Source organism: Mixophyes fleayi, chromosome 7, assembly GCF_038048845.1.
Source record: "Mixophyes fleayi isolate aMixFle1 chromosome 7, aMixFle1.hap1, whole genome shotgun sequence".
In the NCBI taxonomy this organism is placed as follows: Eukaryota; Metazoa; Chordata; class Amphibia; order Anura; family Limnodynastidae; genus Mixophyes; species Mixophyes fleayi.
Window position 1 is genome coordinate 4,868,966 of NC_134408.1, and position 26,969 is coordinate 4,895,934.

The 26,969-nt window shown below is 37.7% G+C and overlaps 1 long non-coding RNA gene across 1 annotated transcript; it reads right to left on the reverse strand.

Annotated features, from left to right (window-relative positions):
• Nucleotides 1-2,003: 2,003 nt before the first annotated feature.
• Nucleotides 2,004-4,664, reverse strand: LOC142098585 (uncharacterized). Its single transcript, XR_012678357.1, has 3 exons — nt 4,597-4,664; nt 3,080-3,362; nt 2,004-2,186 (listed from the first exon to the last, which is right to left on the reverse strand). It is a non-coding gene; the product is annotated as an uncharacterized LOC142098585 (long non-coding RNA).
• Nucleotides 4,665-26,969: the final 22,305 nt, after the last annotated feature.

Below are 26,969 nucleotides of genomic sequence, written 5' to 3' on the forward strand. Positions count from 1 at the left end.
TTCTCAAACTGCTCTCACCTCCACCTTTGGAACTTAGCTCTCTCAATGTCAGGGCAGATTGATTCCCAGAATGACACAGGGCTTTCAAAGTGAGTTATCTATCCCTGAGATATATGTCTGGCATCTCAGAGGACAGGACTTCTCAACTCTACTCTGCTTGACAACTCTGGAGAGTCTCAGATATGTTATATGTCTAGTCTGGTTACTTTCAAAAGACTCTTGCATAGGTCACTGGTGTCAGTCAGAAAAGCACACTCTGACATTACATTACAAGGTTACATACAATATACACATTGCCAAACATGAATATTCAGGGGAAAAGTAACAAACAGTGATTGTGCAATACATAATCTCCACAATGCAAATGGTAGATCTTGATGTGGCCTATGTATGGGTAGAATACTGGTGAGAATAAATGTACCACTAAGCTACGTCAAACTCATAACATTTATACAGAATTCACACTAAATTTTTTCATAGGCTATAGAAAAAGATTGTGTTTCATTTATTATAATCCTTGTTAGATCTGTTTTCAGATATGATTAAATGGGGAAAAGTAATAAATGTTAAAACACCGCTATTCCAAAAATGTTATTTGATACAAAGTTACAGTAAAACTTTTGTAACAGATTTGCTTAGAGCATTCTTTTCTCCATATCTGTGAGGTCGGATGGAGAGGTAGTGGCCAGAGGAGGAGTCTGGTTGCGAATATGATATTAATACTCAATAATTACTGCTCTCCTTCTCCCCCTCCCTGCACTGAAATCCTCCTTCACCTCTGAAGTCAGCTCTGTTCTATATGGCTGTGTTATATGTAATAACTCTATAACTGAGTTCTTGCCTGGGTTACCTTAATACCCAGTATTTATTTCCCATACACAGGTTTTGTCTGAGCTGCTCCATTCCCCTCATCAGCTGTTGTTATCAGTGATCAGTCATGAGTCCCAGACAAACTCTACTGTACCTAGATGAACCATTGCTAAGTGCCACTGAGGATTCACAATCACGACCTACAAGGCTTTTATTCTTAACTCCATAAGGAGGTACAGCATTAACCTCAGTTAGAAATTTCTGGTCCAGCTAAACAACTTCAATTTCAGCCTTACAACATATGACACAGTGAAGATATTTCAGTACTCACATTTCTTATTCCTGAGCTTGATGGGAATGGATGATTTTCTAATTGTTTTTCTGTAAACAAAGAAAAGATGTCTGTTGCTGATGATGATGATATAATCAAATAAATACCCTCCATCGTTTCAGCTGAAATATTACCTTCTGTGTTTTCCTCTTACCTGTATTGGCATAGGCAACTTGTGGCCTTCAGTCTTTTGTGGAACTGTAAGGCTCAGCATGAGCTGACAGCCAAAATGTTGCCTACCTCCCCTCCAATACATACAGTACATATATTCATGTGTCCAATAAGAATTATGTGAGTAGTTATGTGTCTAGAGCCAGGACTGGAATATTAGACATGTGAGGATTGAAGTTACCAGCATGAGGTTCACTCATTCACAATGGCCTGAATTTACTTATCTAACTGTAATCTATTTTATTATTCTCATGTGATAAATCAGTACTGCTAAATACTCACACTTTACTTACGTTCATATCATATATTGACTTTTGCACTATTATTTATTAGGGTGTATATTTTTCAAATAATACAAAGCTCTTTCTGCCTAACTTTAAACAACATATTTTTGCTGAATGAATCTGGGATTGGGATACAGTGTAGATCAGTGTTTCAGACAAAGATTCTGGAAATAGATTTTTTAAATTATTATTATTTTTAACCTAAGTATTGAGCAGATATATATACATTTTTATACAATGATACATAAGTATATATGGGCTGAGTACATTTCAGTGGGATGAACATCAGGATCAAGCGCTGTGATGCATTGATCGCTCTGTTTTCACCTAAACCTGCCTCGCGCCATTGATGTAATAAGAAGGTACAAGATTATTATGGGGTGATCGGTTGAGCCTACCAGGCTTCAGGAAACTGTTAAGGATATTTTGCTTTGCCAGCTGCCCCTTTTCATCAGACTTCTCTTTGTGTGAAAGGAGGATCAGGTCATAAGCACAATATGCAATCTTTGGCTGATTCTCCAGGATCCGGTCCTTCTCCTGATCACTGCTGTCTGTTACATCATCAGTCACCACAATCACATTCTCCTTCCCTGCACACAAAAGATATTTTACATGATTGAAGTGCTCTGGTTATCTCAAGCATCACTTTATACATCAGGAGGATTGTGCAATGACATTAGTACAGAGCACTCCCATAAGATTTCAACATTTTAACATACTGCACTAGTCTATCTGTGGTCACAAAAAGGAGGGTGTGCAACTAGAAACCTGAAAAACAGACATGGAAGACAAGTGGGTTAAACAGAGGATGGCAGGAGATGAGGGGACATGCATGAAGGGAGCAAACAGGGAATAAGGGAGAACAGGTATGTGGGACCAGTGTCAAGGGAAGACAGACATGCAGATAGGGGAGAATGCAGGGACAGTATTATTGGTAGTATTAGTGGTAGTATTATATTAGTGATAGTACTGTATTCTAACTAAATAAGGTAACAAATTTCTTTGACAGCACAAAACAGCTGTTGACTGTCCCATGTGTACTATTCCTTTGTTATGTGCTAGTTACTTACTAGATATAATAGAATCTGCTCTTTATAGATCAATTTTAGGAGTAATATTTAACATTGTTCCAAAATGTTTTACTCAAATTATAAAACTGTAAACTCTGCTACATACCAAGTCTGTTCTAAATGTTATCATATCAATGCCATTGGCCAACCAGATAATATATTATTTGTTTTCCTTTTTAGTTTATTTTGCTTAAATCAAAATAAACACTTACTATGCATCCTAACCTGTCTTTCAGTCTAGATGTATACCTTAAACATGCTCAACCAACCTCCAACATTGTATCATTCAGATAAAAATGTATCAGTTAGAAAATGAATAACATTCTTCATTATGAAGATCAATTTATGTAACCATAACATGCTGGCTTATATTATTAAAGAAAGATGTTTCATACATTCACAATGTCTCTTACCAAGCACAGTATACAGATACAGCAATTCATCATCATACAGAGAGTCAGTAACGTCAGTGATGTTGAGTCTGCCTCTGTTCTTGGTGTGATACAGAATCCCGAACGTGCAGCTATGTACATCCTCAGTGAACTGCTGGAATTTACTGTTAGAGATATAACAGGATCTGACATCTAGAACGTGATCCGTGAAGTCCTCAGATGTGAGCAGTGTCACCAACCAGGAGTAATCTACTTCTGCTGACCTGGAGAAAATTCCAACTTTGTGTTTTCCTCCCATTGGCCCCTGACATTTTCAAATAAAAACATAAATCAATATTCAACAGAGCTCCTTCTTTATGTGGACTATTTAACAATTTTTCCCTGTTAAGTAACATCTGTTATTACCACTATTGAGAGTGATGACCGATGACTTAAATGAGCAATTTACCATCACAGTCATGCCGGGACAGCATATCCAGTAAGAGGTTGTCCCTGTGATGACTGTGCTCCATTGACACTTCTTTTGCCACTTGCTTACTTAAGCGGTGAACTTCCAGGTTTTGACCTGGTGTTTATACTGTGCATACACAACCATCTTCGGTTCCCTCTCTGGTGATTCTGTAGTCTGTAGGCTACAGCTGCTAACATCATTTTGATATGGCATTGGCTATTGCAGTCAAGCTCCGAAAAGCTAAGCTTCAGACTGCAGTCCCCATTGAGAAGTATGGGGACTGCAATATTTTTTGTTAGTTTGCCTAACGCAGGAGATATCTTTGATAAATAGGCACATTAAACACCAGCCTAAAAATTAGACCCAAACTGGTGTTACAGGGACAGTAGTGCTATAAAGAGGGTGACATATAATGGCGTGAATACTTCTAATTGCAATTGTGTGCCTAGAAAATACCGGGAAGGTGGTGTTATAAAGAGAGGCTGTATGATGTAGGAATACTAAATTATAATTGAGTTTTGGCCGTGGTAGCAGCATATAGCAGAGAGTAGGAACCTGCTTAGGTCATCCAGGACGAAAAGTGGATCTGGCAAATGACACATACCCAGCAAGTAAATCTCAGTTTGTTTTTAATTTCATTCACTGAACTCCACTCAAATACATTTTAAGTGTTGGGTGTTCTCAATGAAATGTCCCCTGATACAAGGTTTCTGTGCCAATGTTATTAGTTTTGTTATTCAAGATCAAAGCTTTGATAGAGCTCACTTATATGTGAAATGTAGAGATCTGTCTACAGTTAGGATTTAGATATATGTTTAAGCTTAAGGAAGGTTCGTATTTTGGATTTGAGCTAATGCAATGTAATAGTTAATCTTAAAACCTAGTTAAATGTTGACATTTTTATGTGACATATAACCCAGGAGACACAATACAAACCTATGGACAAGCAAGTTAGATATTAGATGAGAGTATCCTTTCTTTTTAAAACAAGATCTCGCTTTCCTATCACTTTAGAATTCATTATAGGTCTTCTCCAAGATCTATTGCTTAGAAGTTTTTTGACCCCTTAAAATGTCTATAGATGTACCTGTAGCCATAAGGGTTGGTTACAGTTTTTCGATTGCGAAAATCCCGACACCCACTTGACCTACAAATAAAAAAACTAAAGTGTTAAAAACCGATGTAAATATTAATAGAATTACCTGCAAACTGACTATGTAGATCATCGATGAAGCAAAATGATGACCGCAAGTGATTTTAAATAAAGACCTGTCCGGCACTACACTTTACTGTCATCACGACTTCTATTAATCTTAATTTAAAGCGGCAATGTTGGGTTAAGTGTTTAAACACTTAACCTGCGGGGTCCCAACATTACCGCTTTAAATTAACAGTCTGGGCATACCGGTGCTTGTAGAACTACCTATGGCAGTCAGGGCACGATGGCACTTGGAGAACCACAAGTGCCAACATGCACTGACACCGATGTGTTGGTGTGATGTGTAGCACCACAAAGAAAAATGTTAAATAGACCACAACAGCCTCTTTAAAATCACATTATTTAAAAAAAAAAAATCTCTAAAATAAAATGCCACACCCTCCACATCTATTTATTAAAAATAAAAAAAAACAAATACAGTCATGGTCAAAAGTTTTGAGAATGACACAAATATTATTTTTCACAAAGTCTGCTGCTTCAGTTTTATGATGGCAATTTGCATATACTCCAGAATGTCATGAAGTGTGATCAGATGAATTGCAATTATTTTAAAGTCCCTCTTTGACCATGAACTTTATCCCAGAAACAACATGTCCACTATATTTCAGCCCTGCCACAAAAGGACCAGCTGACATCAGGTCAGTGATTCTCTCATTAACACAGGTTAGAGTGTTGACGAGGACAAGACTTTAAATCACTCCGTCTTGCTGATTGAGTTAGAATAACAGACTGAAAGCTTTAAAAGGAGGGTGGTGTTTGAAATCATTGATCTTCCGCTGTTAACCATTGTTATCTTCAAGGAAACATGTGCAGTCATCATTGCTTTGCACAAAAAGGGCTTCACAGGCAAGGATATTGCACTAGTAAGATTGCACCTTAATCAACCAATTATCGGATCATCAAGAGTTTCAAGGAGAGAGGTTCAATAGTTGTGAAGAAGGCTTCAGGGCACCCAAGAACGTCCAGAAAGCTCCAGGACGTCTCCTAAAGTTGATTCAGCTGCGGTAACGGGGCACGACCAGTACAGAGCTTGATCAGGAATGACAGCAGGCAGGTGTGAGTGCATCTGGATGCACAGTGAGGCGAAGACTTTTGGAGGATGGCCTGGTGTCAAGAAGGCCTGCAAAGATGTTACTTCTCTCCATGAAAAGCATCAGGGACAGACTGATATTCTGCAAAAGGTACAGGGATTGGACTGCTCAAGACTGGGGTAAAGTCAATTTCTCTGATGAATCCCCTTTCAGATTGTTTGGGGCGTCTGGAAAAATGCTTGCCCGGAGAAGGAAAGGTGAGCGCTACCATCAGTTATGTGTCATGCCAACAGTAAAGCATCCTGAGAGTATTCATGTGTGGAGTTGTTTCTCAGCCAAGAGAGTGGGCTCACTCACAATTTTGCCTAAGAACACAGCCATGTATAAAGAATGGTACCAAAAACATCCTCCAAGAGCAACTTCTCCCAACCATCCAAGAACAGTTTGGTGACAAACAATGCCTATTCCAGCATGATGGAGCACCTTGCCATAAAGCAAAAGTTATAAATAAGTGGCTTGGTGATCAAAGCATTGACATTTTGGGTCCATGGCCAGGAAACTCCCCAGACCTTAATCCCATTAGAGAACTTGTGGACTATCCTCAAGAGGCGGCTGGACAAACAAAAACCCACAAAGTCTGACAAGAATTGATTAGACAAGAATGGGCGGCCATCAGTCAGTATGTGGCCCAGAAGTTGAGTGACAGCATGCCAGGGCGAATTGCAGAGGTCTTCAAAAAGAAGGGTCAACACTGCAAATATTGACTCTTTGCATAAACTTAATGTAATTGTCAATAAAAGTCTTTGACACTTATGAAATGCTTGTATTTTTACTTCAGTATACCATAGCAATATCTGACAAAAAGGTCTAAAAACACTGAAGCAGCAAATTTTGTGAAAACTAATACTTGTGCCATTCTCAAAATTTTTGGCCATGACTGTTCTTACCAACAGATGTCTTCCTTTGTTTTTAGAAGCTTGGAATCCAATTATGATTGTAACCATGTCCAAATAAAACCCTCATATTCCAAACAGGGCCATGGAGAGTCCATTATAATTTGTAATTCGAATAGTCCTGTTAAAATATCTTCTGTTCTTTGTTCAAATGATCAACTTTTGTAATTCCACTGGAACACACTTGAATAAAATAACAAACCATGAGAGACAAGGTTACTATGCTGTAGCACCACAACACAATGAGAATTACATAGACGTGAGCTCTGTTTTTAGTATAAGGGGGTTTCCCATGACAGCATGGGGAACAGTTGTGTTGGAATAGAAAAGGGCCTTCCCCAAACTGTTACCATAAAGTTGTAAGCATAGCATTGTCCAAAATATCTTGGTATGCTGAAGCATTAAGAATGCCCTTCACTGGAGATAAGGGGCCTAGCCCACACCCTGAAAACAGTTGACATAATACAGTCAGGCAGGTAACGTTATCCTGGCATCAGCCAAACCCAGACTCGCCCATCTGACTGCCAAACAGAGAAGTGTGATTTGTCACTCCACAGAACACGTTTCCAGTGCGCCACATTACAGTGCCGGTGTGCTTTACACCACTTCATCCGACGCTTGGCATTGGTCTTTGTGATGTGAGGCTACATGCAGCTGCTTGTCCATGGAAACCCATTCCATTAAGCACCCGCCACACAGTTTTTGTGCTTACATTAATGCCAGTGTAAGTTCGGAATTTTCCAGCTATAAAATTAGCAGAATCTTGGTGACTTTTACGCACCATGCGCCTTAGCAGTCGTTGACCCTGATCTGTGATTTTATGTGGTCTTCCGCTTCGTGACTGAGTTGCTGTTGTTCCTAAACATTTCTACTTTCTAATATTATCACTTATGTTGACCGTAAGATCCAGCAGGGATGAAATCTCATGAACCATCTTATTGTAAGGTGACATCCTATCACAGTACCACCCTTGAAGTTACTGAGTTCTTCAGAAAGACCCATTTTGTATCACAAGTGTTTGCAAATTGGGACTGCATGGCTAGGGGCTGGATTTTATACACCTCTGGCAAAGGGTCTGATTGAAACACCTCAATTCAATAATTAACAGGTGTGGCCAAACACTTTTGTTCATATAGTGTATAAAAACTAAAATCAATTTCAGGGGGTTATGGGGCACCCTTACTTAACTTATGGTGGAATGGTGGCATACAGAGTGATAACATTATAGTAAGAGAGTGATATTCTAAAATTAATTTACTAATCACTAAATATATGTGGACCAACATGGATAGTGATCATATAATATTGCCTGTTTGATGTGAGGATCTGCCATAATTCCAGCTACAGACAACAGGTGGTGTGCAACATCTATACTAACAACTGCAGCATGTGAGGATCAGCCACAATTCTGGTTACAGACGACAGGTGGTAGTGTAACACCAACACTGGCAACTGTACATTCATTTCCACTTACTGCAATCAGACCTCACCTTTATAAGGCCCTCAATCCTTCCAATTATAGCGTGAGCAATGTTGGAACTTTTTTCCCTGCTGGTGTTTCAGATTATGATTTGGTTTGCTGTTTGTTGATTTTGAGTTCATCCTTCACCATTCTACCGTCTCCAACCCATCAATTTCAATTTCATCCCTCATAGCTCCTCTTAGGACTAAGCGGCGTTGATAGCTACCCCAGACAAGAGGTCCTCTCCTGGGAGTAATCAGCAGCCTGATATTTGACCACTGCAATGCATATATAGGTGTTTTCCCACCATGCATTGCATGACCATTTGAAAGAATGATGCAACATGGAAAGGCACATATTTTCAAATATTAAAACTTAATTTTAAAGTCCAACATGTCATGCTAATATTTCCGAAAGAAGGTACAACATTACTGTGGTAAGAGACACAATTTCTCTGAAAATGTATTGTAATTTATTTATTTACTATAGATATTTTTGTCTTTCCTAACATCACTTAAATAATTACACCTTTTAAATGTTTCAAGTTTTCTTCTAAAGTACTGCTCCTTAAGCCTCATTTATGCCTAAAGTAAGTCACAAAAGTTAGATAACTTAAGGACTAATTTTATTACATGTGAAACCTTTGTACATTTTTATTTTTGTATTACATTGCATTTGCAGAATTAATCCTTAATAACCCTTATTGTATATTTTTCAAGAACACTTAACCCCTTAACATTTTCACTAGAGGGTGTGTTATTTTATGAATTAAAATGTTTATTATTTTGTCCCTCACCTGTTGGGATCTGTCATTGTGAGAACCTGTGGAAAAGAAATCAATATACATTTGTATAGTGTACTGTAGGTCCTGAGAACCCGTCAACCCCATAAAAAAGAACAATCCTACTGGTTAAAAGTTATAAGAACAAAATTTTGTGGAGTATACTAAGATTATGTTTTCTTCTAAGTAGCAAATTAAGAAGCAGATAGTGTTAATTTGTTATACAAAATAATAATAATAATAATAATAATAATAATAATAATAATAAATACCCAAGCCAGAAAATGGTTCAAGACGTACAATGGTCTGAAGGTCAATATTGTTATTTAGTGAACCATCCTTCCTAAATCTTAAATGTTTGTCATTTTTATTGTCAAAAGTTTCTGTAATCGGACCCTGTTGTTGAGGACGGTCACATTTGTCCTGATTTATAATTCTTCTGACTTCTTGTAGTGTTGGACCAGAAATAACATCATATTATATTCTATACATACATGTAAGTGGTAAATAACTTCAGTGACAAAGAATAAAAGAATGTATATAAAATAACTGATATGACTGGGTAAATAGACAGCCAAATGGTAAGTCAAATATTTAATAAATACAGATCTTTGAAATTAACCAAAGTTGTTTAAACTGTATTCGTTACTAAACCCATTTTCATCTATGTCTTTTGAGATCAAAGTGATCTTTAACCAATAATCGCTGAGATATGTAACAATTAGATTTTTCGGAAAGAAAAATGTGACACCATATAAATGTTTTTTACTCACACTTGATTTACATGCTCAGACAGATTATGTCAATTAGGTTTACACCCCTTCTCTTACAAACTTCTATTTAGCATTGCCTGTATTCTATTGTGCTAACTATGTATACACATATTTTATGTCTGTTGTGCAATTTCTTAAATGATGCCAAATAGGGTCATAAATATAATATTATACTGTATATTAGTATATTGTAGTGCAGTAATTGTATTGTGGTATTGGCAGTTTTGTAAGAGAGAATCTACACACAGAAAAAACCCATCATCATCATCACCATTTATTTATATAGCGCCACTGATTCCGCAGCGCTGTACAGAGAACTCATTCACATCAGTCCCTGCCCCATTGGAGCTTAAATTCTAAATTTACTAACATACACACTCAGACAGACGGAGACAGACTAGGGTCAATTTGATAGCAGCCAGTTAACCTACTAGCATGTTTTTTTGTAGTGTGGGAGGAAACCGGAGCACCCGGCGGAAACCCACGCAAACACGGTTATAACATGGGTTAATTAGCCTAAATTTGGAGCAGCAGGAACAAGTTATCTTTATTAGCACATTACTAAGGTGGGGAACTGCTGTGTATGAAAGAACTTTGGGATGAATGTAGTCAAAGCGAGAATAAAGGGACTTTGCTGTTTAGAATAGGAGAGACACCGATGCAGGGCAAGGTCTGTCTCACTCTATGCTACATGTGTGTTCTGAATCCTCCATGAAATTGATCGCTTTGTGAACCCAAACAAACAGGGATGACATTGGATCCTGGCCCTACCACATTAGTAGAGGAGTGAAGAGCGAGTCTCAGTAGCCAGGATGAGTACTGGACACAATCTCAGCGAGGACGTATAACAAAACATGAGACAAAGATGTTATTGAGAAATAGAAGTGTGTATTGTGCAATGCTATGAGCCCCCTGGTATTGATGCATAGTGGTATTGATTTAGTGTATTGTGTAATGTGTGATATATCTAGTAAAAAGGACTTAAAGGTACTGATATATCAAATAAAAATACAATTTCTCTTACTATTGATAGAAATCACATCAAAATATATTATGTAGCTCCTGCAGCATTCAGCAGTAATACCCAAGTATTCACTAAATAAAAGCTTATCATAATCCCAGCAACATGTGTCATTAGTTAGACTATCTTCATTGGGCATATTGGAAAAGCATGTTAGAAAGGAGAAAATAACCCACTATATACATATGATTTCCAAAATAAGTTTTCAGTAAATAATATTTGGAATGATCATATACAACCATTCTGTGGTTACAATTTTTACAGTTTATCCTTTAGTTAATAAATCCACTCCATCTATCAGAGCCTCTAGCTCCTCTTTTGACAGCGCCAGCTGACTACATTTTGAATAATGAGGTTGCCATGAAGGTGAAAAGATTTTAATGAGCTAACCTCTGTCTTTATGGAGCCTCTTCACCTTTTGCCATTCACTGAAGGTGAAGTGATTTTTTTGAGAGTTCCCAATACTCTTCGGGGTTTGGGTCTTCCCCACATCGCTGCTTTTCTCCTGATCATCACTCACCAACGTCAGGTTATTCCTTCCTACAAAAATAAACACTGATAGTTTACTAGTTCCAGAAAGATATTAGGCAAAACCATATAATTTGAAATATTCTCTAGGGTGAATATACAGAAGAAATGACTGTTTATAAAACAAAAGTGTCACCCTGAACTAAGCAAGTTGCCAGGTCCATTTAGGTGCACCACACTCACAATGTATATCAAAGGGAAGAGACAAATAGACATTATTGTTTTAAACAAAAATACAGCAGACCTGAGTCATTTAGGAGAGCAAAGCAATAAAGAGAGTAAATTTGCACTTTGGCAAAACCATGTTGCTTTGGAGGGGGAGGAAAAATTAAAATGTGGGTACAGATTTGGGTAGGGCATGTCCTAGATAAACTTTAAGTTTCAGTGTAAATATTAAGCTATCAAGTATTTGTGTGCTACATGAAAAAACAGCCAGTATTTTCCTTACGTGCAAAATAATAAACTAATTCGCACCCCTTGTATTGTAGCATGGATTGCCCATGAGAAAATGTACTGCTTTTTTTGCTTTGCTTGCCTTTATTAATGAGGCCCTACGTGTGTAATCACTGTACAAGTCTGTAAACATCATACCCCATCCATCAAATATCTATGACTTGTTTTTATTATTATTTTGTTATAGTAACATGGACAAAATGTATTCAATTTCATTTTAGATTTAATATAAGAAGGTACAAGGCATTGGATATAATAAAAACATGTAATAAATGACTTATAAGATAAATGTAATAGAGTTAGAAAATAAAGGGATTGAAATACATAAATATAACGGTTACATAATTCATATAGTCTGTATGCCAGTGACAAAACAGAATTAAGGGTCTGATTCATTAAGGATCTTAAATGATGAGGTATCTTATTTCAGTCTCCTGGACAAAACCATGTTACAATACAAGGGGTGCAAATTAGTGTTCTGTTTTGCACATAAGTTAAATACTGACTGTTTTTTCATGTAGCACACAAATATCAACTTTACATTTCAGTGTACAAATAAGCTATCAAGTATTTTGTGTGCTAAATGAAAAAACAGACAGTATTTAACTTATGTGCAAAACAGAAATCTAGTTTGCACCCCTTGCATTGTAACATGGTTTTGTCCAGGAGACTGAAATAAGATACCTCTTCATTTAAGATCCTTAATGAATCAGGCCCTAAATTACCAGTCCACAATTGGATTGAGTCCCCAGAGTTGACCCTTTCTAGTAACATGCAGGCCATTTATGAAGATGTTTCCTTGTGAGGCCACTCAGTTGGTCAGGGTGTCTGCTAAAATAGCAAGGGAATTCACACCTGGCTGTGAATCTTAGCTTGTTCAGAAATATTCAAAAATTATTATACCTGCCATATCTCTTCTTTGACACATCACAAAGACATAAATCCACATTTAATTAACTGATCACAACTCCCAGACAATTAAATATGTAATATGACTATATTATTATGACGATACTAAGACTCGTTCCAGAAGTTACATGAGTACTAGAGCTTCTCTATACAGCAGTTATTTATAATTAGCACACCTTTTGCAGTTTCAATCTCTTTGGAGACAGGGAGTCTGTTTTAGTTGACAACACCACTTTGCCAATCTTAATTTAGACAGATCCTGAGCATTGAGATACAGTTAGACTACTTAGGTGTGAAAACACTTCCTATCAAGCAAGATACCTGCCCAATAGGATGTCTTCTGTAAGGGAGGATGTTTCTTAAAATCATTTTAACTTCTTTTTACTGGTAAGTTTAGAAATTCCAACAAAAATACTTTAGATATTTTAACCACTGACTATGATATAACTATGACAATTCATATTTTATTTTCACTCTATCACCTCAGTTTATGTTATAGGTTACACATCTTAATTACATTTTCTCTTTTATCACTACAGGACTCATTTACTAACATTGCATTTAGGTACAACATTTACAATGAATCACATCAACAAAGCAGCAGCTAGTATTTATTTGTCTAATGTGAGTTAGATTAGAAAGCATGTGTCTGATTGGTTGCTCTGGTTTATTTCAATTTTTGTCTCTAGATGCCATGGATCTCAAAGACACAATGGATGCTATACCAATAACTTGTTTTTGTACTGGTTCACTTTTTTGGTCTGCCTGGAGCACTTCAATGTGCATGTTACTCTCAGATCTTTGAAAATTAGCTAGTGTGAGGATACCAGGGTGATGTTTAGCCCCATTCTACCTGCCAGACTACCGGTCTGCCTGTAGATCAGCCCTGTGGGCTGCTCCTGGCCTTTCCGGTAGCTCAACATGAGTTAAATAAATCACCTTAGTAATAGTGGGTGAAATATTTATATATAAATTCACAGCACACAAATAAGTTGCAAATTTGCAGATATGTGACAATTCTAGAGGGTTTTTCACACTGTAATCTACACACTCCTATCACTCACCAGTGTCTTTATCTCAGTCACTTTACTGCACATTCCGTGATGCTGAGTCATGTTCTTCACTTCCTCTACCCATATGATAGGAACAGAGCTCAATGTCATCTTGATTTTTTTCAGGTCCACAAATAAAGCTTTCGAAGTCAGCAAATTGGATAGAGTCATTTCTATTAATATCGAGCAAACTTGGTTGTCTTTGTCTGAAAATATGCGTAGAGCACGCTACGGCGTGGAAGGGCGTATCCAGCCGCAACATGTGGCAATAACAGGTTTTTTACATTTTGCACACATTCGCACAAACAAACACATTAATTGTACTTGCAACATATAGTTATTTATGTCAAAATATAGTACTATTTATGTTTAATATTATAAGTTATATTCATGTTAGTAAAACATAAGGTTCAGGTTATAGGAAATGTGTCATGTCTGATTTCATTTTATTACCCTATTCATCAGCAGTTGTCAGGTTCTTTCGCTGAAGAGATCACACATTACATACTCTAGTTAGCGATGTTAGCCCTGGGGACAAGCAGTCTACAGATGACTTTGCGAGTCACATCGGAATTATCATTGTGGGATGGGCAGCTTAGGCATTTTTAACCCAATGGATATTCTGGAGTGATTTGCATCCTGTCACTTCTCAAAGGTCCTGTTGGAAGCATGCCAGAGCCTCTCAACAGTGGAAAATGCACCACATGTTCATCATCCAACTTGGCTGCATCTTCAGGGGATTTCAGATTGTGGTCTCTCACAAATTCTTGGACCCCAGGAGCCAATATCAGCAAGAGATGCTCCAATAGGAACAGATACTTTAACGCCAGCCATATCAAAAGCCTTCTTTCTCACCATCATCCATTATTTGCATGCCATTCACATCTGACTACGAACACATGCATGAATAAAGATTGGTACCAGAACGTCTTCCAAGAGCAACTACTCTCAACCATCCAAGAACAGTTTGGTCATGAACAATGCCTTTGCCAGCATGATGGAGCACCTTGCCCGAAGGCAAAAGTGATAACTGTGGCTCGGGGATCAAAACATCAAAATTTTGAGTCCATGTCCAGGAAACTCCTCAGACCATAATCTCATTGAGAACTTGTGGTTAATCCTCAAGAGGCAGGAGGACAGACAAACTCCCAGCATTGATTAGGCAAGAATGGGCGGCCATTAGTCAGTATGTGGCCCATAATTGAACAGCATGCCAGAGTGAGTTGCAGAGGTCTGCAAAAACAAGGGTCAACACTGAAAATATTGACTATTTGCATTGACTTAATGTAATTGTAATTGTCTATAAAAGCCTTTGACACTTATGAAATGTTTGTATTTTTACTTCAGTATACCATAGCAACATCTGACAAAAATGTCTAAAAACACTGAAGCAGTAAACTTTGTGAAACCAATATTTGTGTCATTCTCAAAACTTTTGGCCATGACTGCACAATACACCAAAATAAAAATACTCTTGAAACAAATGCCAGGCAGGTTTAATACTCAATAAGTCTCTTACCCTTTCCTAGCCCAAAGGACTGCAGTCACCTCTGCCCTCTGTTCTTTTCTCCACTCTTAACCAGCTGCCCCAGGGCTGGGTACTTACTTTAATCACAATTAGATTTCCCATGAGGAAAATCTCACCCTGCAAGGTTATCCTGAGTTCAGTTGTATTGGGGTTGGCTGGAAGATGTCTAGGGTGGTAAAAAGTGCAGTCCCACGTGGGGTTCTCTCCTGCAGTGTTGGTGCCAGGTATCAAACAGAGTCCAGGAAACAAAAATGGTGACTCAAACCAGGTGATGAGTTAGCTAATCCTGGTTTATTAAGAGAGCATCCCTGTTTTAACCCTGCCTATACTTTTGCAATGTGAAAGAGGCTCCATCTGACTCAGACTTGCTTTCAAGATGGGAGGGAACATCTAATCAGGAAACAGGGGTCTAATCTGATTACAATCCAGGAGAAACATGTGGAACTCACTTGGATCCATTTAAGGATAAGGCTGCTCCAACAAGTAACCATACTGGATCCCTACATGCAGTGCTGTGATCTGTATAGGTGTAAAATCTACCTCTAATTAGTAATAGTTATGTGCTCACTGTCTATATTTGTATGAGAAAATTATGTTAATAGTGTTAATCCAATGAATGTCTTCTACTAGTAATAATTAGGTGATGTAAATATCTGGAAATTTATAAATAAAGTTTATTGCTAATTAAAGACTATAAGACAAACAAACAAGAGAAGCATAAAAACATAAAAACTATAAGTATCACATATCCCTATTAATATAGCCACAGCAATTAATACAATTAAAATCTTATCAAATACAGCGAAAATAATATAAGAGCATCTAGCCACTTAATATTGATAAAACAAATGGAAATATATCAATATCCAAAATCACGGATCCTTGTAGCAGATAATTGATTGGCAGCACTACAAATGGCACCAGGTTTGCTGCCCAGTTGTTATTGGTCCAAATATGGCCTTCTTACCAATAATATTTTTCTCTGGTCTTGTTTTAAAATACTGCCTTTGTCATAGCAGCTGTCCATTAAGCCTATTGAAGGCACATTTGGGTGTGGCCCACAAGCCAGCCCTTGCTAGATGTAAACCCTATACCTGGCAGGTGAGTGCATATGATTTTAACTGCATTTTAATGGTGTTTAAAGCATATAGGTCAGTGTAGGACCTGCATATAATGAGGTACCCTTGATGTTTGGGATGCAGGCTTAATTCTTTTGATCAAAATATGAACTAATACCTCATGTTTTCATTTTGGTAGACACACATAGATATGCAGTTTAAAGGATAAGCGCTGGCAACTGTCTTTTTGTTCTTACCAAAAACTCATGTACAAAATGGCGTAACTGAGGTCAAACCTGGTGCCTATAGAATTTCCTTGTATTTTGTAGATAAAAACATTCTTCAAACCAAAAATAATTATGGGTTAAATAAATTCTATTTTAGTTAAAAGGAATTCAATTTGGTTTGTGTTTAATGAAGGATCTTGTTCTAAAAAGTATCTTGTGCTTCTTAAACCAAGTTTATGTTTGATGACAGTATACAAGGAGGCTACGTCAAAAGTAACTAGCCAACAGTCAGGATTCCAGGTGACCTCATTCAATAATACTATATATGAGTCGTGTCTTTGAGATAAGCTTTATTATACTTTACATACGGTTGCAAAAAATTTATTTAATGCGGTAGATTAGATGTAATGAAACCTATCCCGGAGATTATAGGTCTACCGGGTGGATTGTCTAGATTGTTTATGAATCTTCGTCAGGTCGTATATAACCAGTATGATGGGGTGGAGGTTATAGATGTAATTAAACTTGTCAAGGTTTATAATGCCTAGATTCTTGTCCCTATCTAAAATCGTCTTGAGTGCTTTAGAAAAGAAATCTGTAGGGTTATGGTCTAACTCTTTGTACATACTGGTATCAGAGAGTAATCTGGCAGTTTCCTGGATATAGTTGTCTTTTTTAGAACAATTGCCACTCTTTATCCGCTGGTTTCATGACAAACTGTTCTTGACTTTGTAATTTTTTAAGGGCTTCCATTTCTTGATGAGTAAGGTTGGCTTTTGTTTTTTATTTACTTGGGTCAAGTTGTTCCAAATCCGGAAGCACTAATGTCTCTAAGGCATTGATCACATTACCTTTCATGTGTTTAGGGTTAAAGGTGGATGTTGGTTTAAAACCAGTATGTTTGTACGGATTTTAATTTCTAATGATGTTCTGTTCTATTGGAGACTTCATATGGTATTTTTTTCAATGTAAGCTTCCTAATGAACCGATGAATATCAATGAATGTCAAACTTAATGAAGGAATTAGTGGGAGTATACTTTAGTCCCTTGTTGAGGACCCTCACTTCTGATAAGGAGTATTTACTTTAATTAAAAATCCCTATCAGGGTAATGGATTCTCCTCTAATATTTTTTGCTTTAGTTTTAGTTTTTTTGCCCTCCCTTTCCACCTCCTCGGTTTAACTTTAAAAAAACTTAAGTTTTCTTTTCAGTGTTTTTGATTTTGTTGTGCATAGTTTCTTCTCCATGAATTTTTGGCCTAGACTTAAAAAATGGCCTATTGTGATAATTGGGTCTAGATCCTCTTTCTTCTTATTTGTCCTGTCTGTAGACTCCTGGTTTCTGAATTAGTTAATGACATGCAGTATAGTTTTCTGTTTTGTTCATTAGTATGAATATTGTCGCCCTCAGAACTGAACTTGTGGTTCTTGAATATATCCAAGATGTCATCTTCTGTGTCTAGATGGGTGGTCTGATCATGAAGCCATCCTACTTCAAATGACATAAGAGACAGTTTTTAATGTTCCAAACTGTGTTCATTGGAGCGGAAATTTCTTTATGGATCATGTTCATGTTTTGTTGGTATGTGAGGCCCATTTTTTATATGGTCATTTTGCTGGGGGGTTGAGGTGATTTGATTTTTGTTTATTTTCCTTAATAGCACTCTGTTATTGTCCTTTTTGACCCCATACTTTTCCCACAAATATTTGTTCTTTTTAACATATATTAATTTGTCCTCTTTTTTCTCTAGTCTTCCTTTTATTAGTGTGGCTAAGTTTTGAAAGGCTGGATCATCTTTCAATATGCCTAGTTACATATCCAACTCAATGATCTTTCTTTCTAGAGTCTTGAGGTTGTTTTTGCTGAGATACGATGAGGTTCATTAATTTAAATGAAGAGTCATCTAGGGTGCCTTGCCAATTTTTAAGAAAAAATTGATTATCTTTATTGTGGGAAAGATCTTATTGATCTTCTCATTGGTGAATATGTCCCACCAAATTTTCATCTCCTTGTGGAGGAGTTTCTCATAATTAAGGAATAAATGGCAATAATTAGTTTCTTCTAATGTTGGTTTATGTTCATGGGTTATATTAGGGAAGGTCATATGTGATCCACCTCTCCCAGTAACACACTATACAGTATTCCAATGTATCAGTAATGCTGAGAGTAATGATGTTAATATCAAAATTGTCCATAGCAGGGAATGACATGATAAATTATCCATCCATAGGGACACATTCCTTGCGTTCATAGTACCTTTATGTGGGTTAAATAAGTCACCTCGACAAACAGCGGGTTAAAGACACACACTTTTAAAATGGATATAAAAAACACAGCATGCAAATTAACAAAAAGTATGTGACAATACCAGAGGGTTAACCACACCGCAGGCAACACAATGCTATACCTCACCAGCATCTTTGTTACAGTAACTTTGATGCGCAATCCCAACTGTTGAGCTATACTAATCTTCTCACGTGGTAGAGACTGAACTCAATGTTTTCCTTTGGAAGGTCCACAAAGAGAGCACAGTCCGCACATAGTGCAGCATCCTTCTCAGGGTTCTAGTTTTGTTAATAGTTGTGAAACTCCTGCACCTATTACCTTAAGATCAGTCCTATATGAACTAATTACTGGACACATGCAAATGTGAGTTTATTAAACTATTTTGCTTGTACTTGAGCTCTTGATATTACTCTTTAGATTGTTATCCTGCTAACTCATTATTTCTGTGGACTTCCTTATCCTGCTCAACTGTTGTCGACATTGCCAAAGGTACAAAACTTTACATTTCTTTTGTGCATCAGTTTAAGTGGTTGAAACTGCATTGTATGTTCTACCATTGTGGGCATTTTAGTACCAGTGGTAAAAGACTATTTATTTCTTTAGTGCATAAGTTTACAATGTTGGGATCTGAAGTATTTTCAGTACATAACTTTTATATAAACTACTGCATATTCCTCCTGTTGTTGGGATTCCCTAGAACATATCACAAGGTTTCTTACACCTCATTACACCCCAGTGCTGTACGCATTTCCTCTCTCTGCTGTTGTGAGGCATAAGTGTATAAACTGACAGTCCAGTAGCAAACAGTGTGTGTAATATTTATATAACTGAACTAAAGTATTTTCCGTTTCTCTAAAAAAAAAGAAACTGCTTTAGGAATAATCTGACTAATATTTTAATTCAATCAGAGACAATTAAATTATAATAATATTTTACCTCACTTACTACAGTAAAAAATATAGTGTTCAGAGTGTGTGCATCTTTCCTTAGACTATTGTGTCATCAATCATTTATGAGACGTTAAATGTTATTATTCAACAACAACATCATGCAATTTTAAAAAAACAAAAAAGGTTTAAATTACATTAGGTTCATAATTCTTGGGAGATGGATTCAACAAATCTAATGTGGCAACAATATTGAATGTGAAAACCCTCTTCATTTAATGTACTTTTTAATTAATTCAAGACCTATTGGTAAGCGTGAATAAATTCGAAATATTGCACAAGAATATTCGATACACTGATTATACCGAACACCTTAGCAAGTAATAGTTAATAAAGAAGAACAATTAGTAGCGTAACAATCAAATTTGTCATGTGTAAGTTTAGGGTTGGCTAATTATAAATGAATGATTTAGGGAGCAATATGCTATGATCGAGAAGGTTAGTTGAATTATATGGATTACATTTTGATTTCTGTATACATTTAATGTATTAATTTTTGAGATTTGATATTTACCAAGGTTTTTATTGTGTAATCAATACTTTCCATTGCTGTAATTAAAAATATAATATACCACGTATTTTTGGCACCTGGTACTTATATAAGTATTTAACCTAAGTGTAGTATAGATTCAAGGGGATGTTCTAACTGTTCACCTAATAAAAGTTTGTTATAGTTATATGTAATAAAGGACATTCCAATGTCTCCTCACTCTCATGCTTAACTTAAGACACAAATGAGGCATAACAAAGCATTTTACGAAAAAAAAAATGTACAACTTCAAATTATTGAAGTGGTAGTCCTGTATTGAAAGAAGGTTAAACTTTGATATTTTTACTGCCTCCATCACAGATATCTTAGATGAATCCCAAAATCAGCAAGGCTAGGTTCGGGTTCAGGTCCATTTTCTGGGAACAGTTCCAAGGACCGTGAAGTAGATGTGCATTTCAAATGCACAGACAGACAAGTAGGTACACTTGTACACATAAAGATAGATATACAATACAGAGTACATTGAGATGACCAACATACTATACAGACAGCTCTTTGAGAATCAATATACAATACAGAGACCAATATCCAATACACTTTTGAATAACATATATAGAATACAGAAAGCAGTACTATACTAGGTCACCATGCAAACCACAGTATACACTACAAACCAACCATATTTTTCGGTCCACAATATAATACAATCCCCCAAATTTCTGGTGGTTTTTTAATGCAGACCCTTCCCCTCCCATAATTTTTATTGCTCTAAAATACAGACCAGATCACTGGTAGCAACATAATGCAGACCCCACAAATGTCTAGTGCCAGGATAATGCAGACCCAATTACTCATATGGCTATATAATGCTGATCACATTAGTTTATTTACCCCTCCTGTGATCCTGCATTCTCTGCTGTCGTTCCCATTATTCTTATCCACAAATTAATGTGCTGGGCGTCCTCCAGTGACAATGACATTTTTGACACCATTAGCTTCTAAATCAGTATCAGTGTTTACCAATCAGAAGCCAATGCCACATCACATGATTTGTTACACAAACGCCACTGGCTTATGACTTCAACACTGATGTACTAAAATAAAATACATATTTTATTGGCTTCTTTGAACCTCAAGGTTCCTGTGCAGCTGCAAAGGTTGTAAGTAAACCCCTTTTATCACCAACAGACAGTGGAGGCAGGCATTGTGGAGGGGAACTAATGACATCACTTTGACATGAGACACAAAAGGACCTTCATGCTACAGACACAATTTAGATAATGAAAGTTATAGCTCAACAATGACTATATCCCATATAACTTACTGTATATAAGGCCTTATGGCAAAAATTTTGTAACCAACAACGTAGATTGTTAATCAATAATTACGTAATTCTGATGATTATGTTAAGTCATGAGGAAATGTATATAACATCTGCTGAATACCATATATGGCTCTCAAAACACTGGGTTTAAGTAATTTTTTATGAAGAGCTATAAAAGGATCAAAACTCATCTCTCCTTTCACAATCATGTAACACCAGAAAATGCTGGAGGGTATTTATTTTCTAATGAGTCCGTTCACTATAAGCATTTGCTATTTTCAAGACAACTGAACCACAATCAGGGTAGGAAGGAGGAATGAGTCACTATGTACATATGATTTACAAGATAAATTGTTGACAATTAATCAAATAAATATTTGATATGACCATATACAACAATTCTGTTCTCCTCGATTGACAGCGCATGTTGACTAGATCTTTAAAAATGAAGTTCCCATGAAGGTGAGAATATAGACAACTTTAATGCGCTAACCTTGGTACTTAGAGAGCGACTTCTTATCCAGTGTACTGAAGAGGAAGAGACCTCTGACATATCTATTAATACCCGGGTGGCACTCCAGAATCTGGGCCTTCTCATAAATGCTGTCCTCCTGTTCATCAATCACCAAAATCAGATTCTTCTTTCCTACAAATATAATACTGATGGTTTATTAGTCCAAGAAAAATATTAAGCAAACCTATGTCATTGATAATATTCTATTTTACAGAAAAAACAACTATGTTCAGAATAAAAAGTGTGACCTTACACGAAGAGAGGTGCCAGGTCCGTTCAGGTGTAACACACTCACAATGTATACAAGAGGGAAGAGACAAATTATTGTTTTAAAGAAATATACTACCTGTGTATAATGTAAATACCCTCCATGTAATATATATCACTTTGTTATCACTATAACTTAGAATTACGTTGTATTTTGTTTGGAAGGCTCCAAGTGGTTGCTATATATAAGAATGAGAGAAATATATTTTTATATTTTTAATATTAATTATAGAACTGATATATTAACGCAGCCATATATAGAGATTCATATTCTTTTAAGACACAAAACTCAATCAGACTCATTTACTAACATTGAGTTTAGGTGCAACGTTTGCTCTGAACCACAGCAACTAAACAGCGGTCAGCGTTATGTCTAGTGCAAGTTACATAATCCGCATCATTCATTCATAGAATATTGTACTACAAGCTGTAGTATAATATTCTGTGAATGGATGTTGCCCACGCAGTGAGCACTATACGATGTGGCAGCCACTGCACAGACCTCAAAGGCTGTCTCCATCACATCTCACTTGTAAGGCAGCGGCTATATCCCCTTCACCCTGTGACATCAGCAGGTCATGTGACTGCTGCAGTCACATGCTGCACAGTGCAGGAGCTGTTGCTGGAAATCGTCATGTTCCTTTGTGCTGTCACTGATAGAGGAAAAGTGAAGAAGAAGGGGTAATGTGATGGGGAGGGGGTATGTGTGTGTAATGCATGTGGGCAGAGGAGGCATATGTGTGTGTGTGTGTGTGTAAAGCATGTGGGCAGAGGGTGTGTGTGTGTAAAGCATGTGGCAGCGGGGGCATGTGTGTGTAAAGCATGTGGGCAAAGGGGATATGTGTGTGTAAAGCATGTGGGCAGAGGGGGCATGTGTGTGTAAAGTATGCGGGCAGAGGGAGTATGTGTGTGTAAAGAATGTGACAGAGGGGGCATGTGGTATAAAACATGTGGGCAGAGGGGGTATGTGTGTGTAAAGTATGCGGGCAGAGGGAGTATGTGTGTGTAAAGAATGTGACAGAGGGGGCATGTGGTATAAAACATGTGGGCAGAGGGGGTATGTATGTGTAAAGCATGTGGCAGAAGGGGTATGTGTGTGTAAAGCATGTGGCAGAGGGGGTATGTGTGTGTAAAGCATGTGGCAGAGGAGGCATATGTGTGTAAAGCATCTGGTAGAGGAGGCATGTGGTATAAAGCATGTTGCAGAGGGGACATGTGTGTGTAAAGCATGTGGCAGAGGAGGCATGTGTGTGTAAAGCATGTGGCAGAGGGGTATGTGTGTGTGTAAAGCATGTGGCAGAGGGGGCATGTATGTGTAAAGCATGTGGCAGAGGAGGCATGTGGTATAAAACATGTGGGCAGAGGGGGTGTGTGTGTGTAAAGCATGTGGCAGAGGGGTATGTGTGTGTAAAGCATGTGGCAGAGGGGGCATGTATGTGTAAAGCATGTGGGCAGAGGGGGTATGTGTGTGTAAAGCATGTGGCAGAGGGGGCATATATGTGTAAAGCATGTGGGCAGAGGGGTATGTGTGTGTAAAGCATGTGGGCATAGGGGGTATGTGTGTGTAAAGCATGTGGCAGAGGGGGCATGTATGTGTAAAGAATGTGGGAGAGGGGGCATGTATGTGTAAAGAATGTGGGAGAGGGGGCATGAGTGTCTAAAGCATGTGGGCAGAGGGGGTATGTGTGTGTAAAGTGTTATGAATATTGTTTTATGAATCATTTTAACATAGGTGTTTTCAAATGATAATGTAGTTTTATTTGAATAAATAAAAGTATTTTCACAACATTGCCTCTATTATATCTAAAAATAGCAGACTTATAACATCTGTATCTGTTACCATTCCTTGGTAATCTACCCAATCATAATAGACTTAATATAACATTGATTATACAAGAACTAGTGTTGACCATCACAATATAATTAGTTAATAGCACATTACCCATGCTGGGTCATATCATAAGCAGCATCCCCTATAGATAGTGTACACAGGAATCTTTACATACTGTCCAGTAAGCACCTGACAAGTTTAAACCTTAATACACTTTATTTTACACATTTTGATAGTGCTTGATCAATCGTATATGTGTTTATGTGAAATTTGATAGGTCTGGATCACCTATAGATCTGCAGCTGCTTTAGCTATACAAAGACAACTGTCTAAGGGGCATATTTACTAAACTGCAGGTTTAAAAAAGTGGAGATGTTGCCCATAACAACCAATAAGTTTCTAGTTATCATTTGTTTAGTACATTCTACAACATGATAGCTGGAATCTGGTTACTATAGCCAACATCTCCACTTTTCAAACCCTCAGCTTAGTAAATATACCCCTAAGTGTTTTTCTGTGCGCACAAATACAGTGTATGGAGTATGTTAATATAATGTGTGTGCAAGGAGGGTATGTTAATAAAATGTGTGAGGGAAGGGGGGGTCTTAATATAGAGTGGGAGGTAGGCTATTAATTTAATGGTGGACTCTAGGTCGGAGCTAATTATTTAATGGTGGGTGCTATTAATTTATGTGTGGGGTGATGGTGGGGCTACTTAATTTAATAGTGGGGCCTATTAGTTTAAGGTGAGGTGACTTGTCCTTTAAGTTAATGCTGGGGTGGTTGGGGCTATTAATTGAATATGGGGCTGAGCTTGGGGAGGAGGGCTATTTATTAAATGTGAATATGAATTATTTAATGCAGGGGATGGTTCGGGGAAATGGTTATATTTATTAAACGAAAATGCTATTTAATTTATCGCTGTGGCTGTTTGGTTGAAGGTGAATAGGTTTATTTATTAAAAGGGAATACTATTAATTTAATGTTCATGCTAGTTGTAGGGAAATAGATCGATTTATCTGTGTGAAAAGATTATTTTAATATTGGTGTTGGAGGAAGGCCTCATTATAAAACGTGGGTGATATATTGATTTAATGCCCGGGAATGGTTGATGTCTAAATTTTATATACCCATATTTTTTTACCAAATAGGGCCTCCAAGGATCCAGACAAGCAGCAACTGAGCTAAAGACACCAGCAGCCACAGGTGGTGAAAGTGACAAGAATAGGTAGGAAAGAGCAGGACATTCTGCCAACTGTTGTGAATCTAGTGGGGCAGACCCGAATTTGGATGACTCTCGCTTAGTCAGTATTTGGTCTGACTACAAAGGACAGTTAGGAGGTATGTCCCGCTTCACACTGTACTGCTCGTAAAGGCAGAGCTGCGAGCACGTAACTGTAGTGCACACAGCATTGCCTGTGTAGTTGTCTAAAATGATAACCATGTGACATCATAGGGACCCCCTGTCTATAATCTCCTGGGCCCCCAAGAGCCTTAATCCAGTTCTGGGCCAGGGTGTCAGATTGAAACCTAGTGCTCTGCTCCTTCTACCAGTACCACCCGTTATATTATATGGTTTAGGTTAACCCTAAAACAAATAATAACCCTAAAAGTCTATAGGGCGAAGCAAAAACAAGCCTTTTGCTGGCAAAAACTTCTGTTTTTCAAAGTAAAAGGGCTTTTTGCATTTTGATAAATTAGCACCTGTGTTAAGTACTGTAATAGAGCATTATTATATAATATAGGGCTATAACATGATATATATACCATTATAATCAGCCAGGTATGAAAATAAAAAGTGCGGTAGGAAGAATTGACATATAAAGTAAAATGCAATATAAAGTAATGTTTGTTTTCTGTTGCATTATTTGTTTTCATTATTTAAGATTTAGCATTTAAAATAATAAAGTATCGCTGGTTTAAGCAACACTAAAATAGTCTCTTTTTATATTGATAAATCCCTTTAAGGATGGGCCGCTACTTATGGGCCAGTGCTTTGTGCTTGCCTCCCAGGTTAAAGTCTGCCAGCCAGCCCCTGGTTACATAACCACACTTATGATTACAATATTACACCGCCGCGACTTGCTGTCCCTCCTCCTGGCGTCCCGGCCGTCGCTATGACGACCGGGACGTCACTTCCGGTAATTCGGGCCGACCGTTGCCAGGACATTGGCCGGACGCCGAAAACAATATCTAGGCACTCCGGCAGGCTGAATAGCCGGGTGCATGTGCAGGAGAAGTCCCAGCCTGTGGGCTGATTATGTGCAATCTAATCTGGCCTGTGTGTGATATCAGGGATAAGCCCTGATTGGTTGCTCTAAGTATTTAAGGCAGGAAGGGCTTAGCCTCCCTGCCGGTTATAGCTTTTCTGAACCAGTCTTGCTGACCAGCTCCTGTTTGCTGTACCCTGTCCTGTGGATACTCTGTTGGATTTCCTGTGTATGAACCCTGTTTGGATTTTGGAATCTACCTGTTTGCTCTTGACCCTGACCCTTTTGGCCTGTACCTTGGACCCTGCTACCTTGCCTGTGACCCCGACCTCTGGCGTGTTTATTGACTACTCTGCTTGCCTGTGACCCTTGACCTTGGCTATCATTTTGACTATCCGCTGCTTTCTACCAGTCTCCTGGCCTGCCGCTGTGGCCCTGCATTACCAACCCACACTACATCTGGAGCCAAGTCCTGGGGGCATCTGAGTACCGGTGAGTGCATCAAGCTCTAAGGGAAAGGCGGCTGCTATAGGTGAAAATCTCCGTCATCTAGTTATGTGGGTTGGTGATCAGGCCAGCAGCCTAACAATTACCAA